The sequence below is a fragment of the Pinus tabuliformis genome, chromosome 2_1 (assembly GCF_031772625.1).
Source record: "Pinus tabuliformis cultivar Carrire ecotype Pingquan chromosome 2_1, CPIR1, whole genome shotgun sequence".
NCBI classification, from domain to species: Eukaryota; Viridiplantae; Streptophyta; class Pinopsida; order Pinales; family Pinaceae; genus Pinus; species Pinus tabuliformis.
In genome coordinates, this window is record NC_142299.1 from 625,979,122 (window position 1) to 625,984,912 (window position 5,791).

At 39.7% G+C, this 5,791-nt stretch overlaps 1 pseudogene across 1 annotated transcript; it reads left to right on the forward strand.

Moving 5' to 3' along the window:
- Positions 1-719: 719 nt before the first annotated feature.
- On the forward strand, positions 720-4,004 carry LOC149202095 (laccase-12-like; annotated as a pseudogene). The gene is made up of 6 exons (XR_016253490.1): positions 720-936; positions 1,657-1,808; positions 1,989-2,233; positions 2,318-2,446; positions 2,559-3,505; positions 3,598-4,004. The product of XR_016253490.1 is annotated as a laccase-12-like (transcript).
- The last annotated feature ends 1,787 nt before the right edge of the window (positions 4,005-5,791 follow it).

Below are 5,791 nucleotides of genomic sequence, written 5' to 3' on the forward strand. Positions count from 1 at the left end.
CTTGCAATGACATATAGTGTGAATTCTTGGAACTATAACGAATCTTTCCATTTCAATACCATAAACTAAAGTCAAAAGCTAGTGATTTTTTACACAAAACATTGGAAGCATGGTTAAAATTAATGTGGTACCTTGAGCAAATATCAAACTGTAGTCGACTGAGTGATGCGTACGTTTCAACGCAAAGGAAATTGCTGTGGAGGAATCCTGATTTAGCCTGGCTTATTTGTCAAAGCATTAACATTGCTTGTCCTCTGTACGTAGTGGAGAACCGACATTGGTGCAGTTACCATTATGTAAAAAACAATCTATTGAATGTCGAATCGAGTCATCGACCTTTATTAATAAAATTAATTGATGTATTGGCTCCACCAAGGCACTTGAAAAATGTGTTACCCTAACATAAGCTGCTTGGATGATGTTCAATTGCCCGGCTGTCTCCTTTCCTCCTGTCAACGTCAAGCACTAACTTTGTATGTTGATCTTCCTGCAACTCAAATCAATACCCAACTTCACCAACTTCAGCCTCTGCTAACAACCTGTAACAACTTGAACGTAGACTAATCATTGAATCGCATTTTCTAACAACATTTAACAACTTCAACGTAGACTAATCACTAAACTGGCTTCAATTGGTAATTTACATATATAAATAGTTGATCTCTTTCATTTATATCTCATGTCAATTTTCTTCTCTCAAATCAATCAGGAGCCGCACATGCTTTCTACAGTTGCAAGCTGAAGACGAAACAGTGCAGTATAATACTAATACGTATGCTCGCTGTTCTGGTATTAGATATATCTAGTGGGTAACTGAATTAAACCGCAATGGAAGTGTTTAACCAACTTGTATGCGCCAGATTGGTTTTGATGGCCATATGGCTGACGTTGTTGACAGCTATGGCGTACGCGAAGCTACGCACCGAGACATTCGTTGTATGCCCTCTTACCTCCATTATTTTTCATTTTGTATGTAATTTGATTGGTGGGAAAGATGCAGCTTTGTTTCTTTCAAATTTGTGAGGTTCCCAGAAGAATCAATTAGCTTTTCGCTCATACGTCTCTATATATATCAATGTTGGTCTGAGCGTTTAATTAAACAAGAAAGAAATGCAATTAAATAATTAATTAGAAACTAAAAATATGATAAACACAGGATTGATTTTAACACAGGATTGATTTTAAGTGATAAAATTTGACTTTGTGTGAAGAAAATATCCACGAGGCAAAGGATTACATCAACAATAATTTTAGATTACAATAATTTTGATATTCATCCATTTATAAAAGCTTCCTCCATTACATAATTATTGTTTCAATATAAAATTAACTTAGCAATAACTAATACAATTTTTACACATATTTACATGATTGTGGTCAAATTGCAACCATCAAAAATGAATTAATTAGATTCTCGAAAATAAAGATAAATTTAAAAGCCTCACAACTAGAATTGAAGAAAAAAGAGAGAAAGGTCACAACTAGAATTGAAGGTAAAAATGAGCCGAAGAAAGAAGATTCATTGTTCTCACGGCCAGTTTACCAAAAAGACTGAACATTTGACTACATACATATACCAATACTTTCATTATTAAACTGACATGTCAATTCTTGATTCTTAATTAATGCCTCCGATGTTGTTAATTGATCATTCAGCTTCAATCGACATCTGTAAAAAGGCTATGCGGGACGCACAATATAATCACTGTCAACGGCCAGTTTCCAGGTCCAACGCTCCATGTCAGGAACGGAGACACTCTTGTAGTCAAAGTGTACAACAACGCCCAATATAACGCTACAATCCACTGGTACGTCTCAAACTCAGAGTGAATAAGATTTATATCAATGCATTTTACTGATCAGAGTAAATGTCATAGTAATTTTACAAGCCAGTTTAGTGCGTATGTATCTCTGCATTTGCATCTCAAAAGATTGTACAGATTTTATTACAGCCAATGAGACAGAAAGTGATCATATTGTATTTGTAGGCACGGAGTGCGTCAATTCCGCACTGGGTGGTCCGATGGACCTGAATATATAACCCAATGCCCCATTCGCCCAGGAGGAAGTTACACATATAGATTCACCATCACTGGTCAAGAAGGGACTCTATGGTGGCACGCCCACAGTTCATGGCTTCGAGCTACTGTCTATGGAGCCTTGATCATCTCTCCAAGCCCGGGAGCCACTTATCCCTTTACCAGACCCCAGGGCCAGGTTCCCATTCTTCTCGGTAAGCTACCACTGATTCTATTTCTTAGGATGCCCCGTTAACAATGTGTTTGATTTAAATTCCAAGCCCTGTTTGCATTGACAGGAGAATGGTGGAATAGGAATCCTATGGATGTTGTGAATCAAGCAACCCGAACAGGAGCTGCCCCCAACGTTTCAGATGCATTTACTATAAATGGACAACCAGGCGACTTATACAAATGTTCTACTTCAGGTACATTTCTATGCATCTAATAGACTAAAATTCTTTAACTATTTCGGAGTTTAATGGAGAATCTGAGCCAGTGTATCTAGAGATGTCTGCTAATGGCAAACGGTGGATGCAGATACCATTCGCGTTTCAATAAAGAGTGGGGAAACTAATCTTCTACGTGTTATCAATGCTGCACTCAATACTGACCTATTCTTCTCGGTAGCTAGCCACACAATGACAGTTGTCGCTGTGGATGCTTTGTATACAAAGCCTTTTCAGACGAATGTTCTGATGCTCGGCCCCGGCCAGACAACAGACATACTTGTCACTGCCAATCAGGCTACAGGTAGATACTACATGGCTGCTCGAGCATATTCCAGTGGGCAAGGAGTTCCCTTCGATAACACCACAACCACTGCCATTTTAGAATACAAGGGAAGTTCTAGCAGTACATCACTTCCAACGGTGCCTAATCTTCCCGCTTATAACGACACCCAGACTGCCACTAGGTTCGCTAATGCTCTGAGAAGCTTGGCTTCACACGACCACCCGGTCTTTGTTCCTCAGAGTTTGGACCAGAATCTGTTGTACACCATCGGTCTAGGATTGATCAACTGTCCAGGACAGTCTTGTGGAGGTCCCAATGGATCAAGATTTGCAGCGAGTATGAATAACGCATCGTTTGTTCTCCCAACGACTTCTTCAATCCTTGAAGCTCAGCATTTTGGCATGAAAGGAGTATTCTTTGGAGACTTTCCGGACAACCCTCCCGTGCAATTCGATTATACTGCACAGAACGTAAGCAGAGGCCTCTGGTCCCCGGTGAAAAGCACGAGAGTAAAAATTCTCAACTATAAGACGACGGTGCAGGTAATTCTCTAGGGAACGAACATCTTTGCGGGTGAAAGCCACCCCATCCATCTCCATGGTATGACTTTTACATTGTGGGATCTGGGTTTGGTAATTATAATCCAAAAACAGATCCTCAGAAGTTCAACCTCGTCGATCCTCCTATGCGCAACACTGTGAACGTCCCGGTCAACGGCTTGGCTGCCATAAGATTCGTTGCCGACAATCCTGGTATGCATGGATTTCCTCTTTGTTTCTTTCTCATGTGTTGTCTGATTCCCTGATACTGGGTACATGTTGATAATGGTGATTATGTATGGCAGGAGCTTGGGTGATGCATTGCCACTTGGACGTGCACATAACATGGGGTTTGGCCATGGTTTTTGTGGTGAGCAATGGACCTAGCTCTCTTTTGAGTATCGAGTCGCCCCCCTTAGATCTTCCGCAATGCTAAGCACAAATACCATACATATCTATGACTGATCGACTATATAAACAGAGAGTACTTTCTTATGAAAAAATATGGTCGTATAATTCCTCTCCATAGATTGATCAGGTTCAGTTATATTGTTCCGTTAAAGTGAATCTATCAGTGCAATGTTTTCCTCTAGATCCACCATTTTTGCATTTTCGTTTGTTCTGCAAACACACTCGATAGATATTTTGATTTTCCATCCTTTGTAAGGTCAATTTTGATCGCCTTGGTCGAGTGTTCCCCGCAAAGAGTTCCATTCTGTGTATTCTTCTTAATTGAAAATCTTATCTGTAAACAGTTTCCATTCTGTATTCTTCTTAATTGAAAATCTGATCTGTAAACAGTTTCTCAAGGTAATGCTAATTTCTCAATAATTTAAAATGAAAATTAAGAATGTGTGCCACTCAGTGAGGAACTGTTCAAATTAGCAAACCTAAGTAGACCTCCTTCCAAATGCTCTTTTATGTAAGGTGTGGTTATCTACATGTACTATAATATTTGTTTGGAATTTAAATTTTTTAAGTTTTAACATTTTAATTATAATTTGGTGATAATTTTATTTTAAGATTGTAATTGTTATTTGAATTATTATATTTATATTTATATATATATCTATATCTATATATATAGATATAAAGTTAAGGAGTTTCTATTAATTCTATAAACATTTTTTTAAGATTCTTTCGAACTCACTTTTACCAGATTTATTGGGCATGAAAAAATCACTAAAACTAGTAAACAATAAATAATACATACCTATCAAGCATTACTCGACTCACCGGTAAGACCAAAAAACAACTAGAATCAAGAGACAATCCACAACCATCAAGGATATGACGAATTTACCAGAGGTTGGTTCTTCGGACAGGTTCTAGGGGATGATGGAGGCTGGAAGTCACATTGAACGTGCTTTTCCATATGTGCTAGTCTCCCTTCCATTCTCCCCAACTTCTCGTATATTCGTCTTTGACCCCTCTGTAAGGTGACTAGACAATCCTGCATTTTCCATTGGTTACATTGCAGGTAATTCATAAGCCAATTACTGCACTGCGATCATCGTGATGGTCCTTGCTAAGTTTCTCCAAGAGAAGAGTCACATGTTTGAGTTGGCTATCAAAAGCATCCAATGGGGGGGGGAGCTCAAAAATCCCAATTGATTAAGCAAGATTTTGGTCCATTGCTTCCCGAGGTCATGGTCTACCATCATGTTCTCCTCTCGTTGACCTCTCAGGGCGATACCACTTCTACCCTTGCCACGTTGGAGTATATTATCAATTCCAGGCTCCACCCAACTCCTTCCTCCACCTATCCATCACTTGGCTCCGTAGAAAAACCCCTCTCGCGTGCTTATCAGAACACTGCGCCACCACGACACTATAGGTCTCCCAAGCTAGGTAATAATATAGCCATTTTTAAATGCACACATTATTCCACCACCTCACGTAGAATAGTTAGTGACACTCACCAATAAAGCCACACCCCTAGCCTATGCCTTCAACCCTATATCAAGACATAATAGAGGTGGCTTTTAAATAGAAACCAATAGCCCAATACACTTCAACACACCACCCTGTCCACAACACGCCGACTATGAAAAACCTCAAATTTCCAATGCATGCACTTGAAGGTGCTCTACATCACTGTCATGAATCCAAACACAACTAGCCCAGACATGGGTGACACCACCACCTTTCCCACCCCGACTTTGGTAAAACCACCAACCACCTTCAACTAGGCTTGTTAACCCACCGATGAAACTCCAAATAATCCAGAACACAACAATATACATCAAACAAAATCGAGCTTTCCCCAACCAGAAAATCCTAATACAAACATTGTAGAAATCACAACAGAACCAAGCATTGACTCGAAGAAATCTTACAAAGAGCTAGGGTAAGTATCGGTCATCCAATTCCTTACTGCAATTAACCATGGAGAGGCCCCCGAGCACCAAAGTCTCCAATAAACTCCAATTTGCATGGTGACCAAGCCCATCTATTCTAGGGTCCTAGGTTTTCTCTCCCTAGGCGGTCTCACAGAGT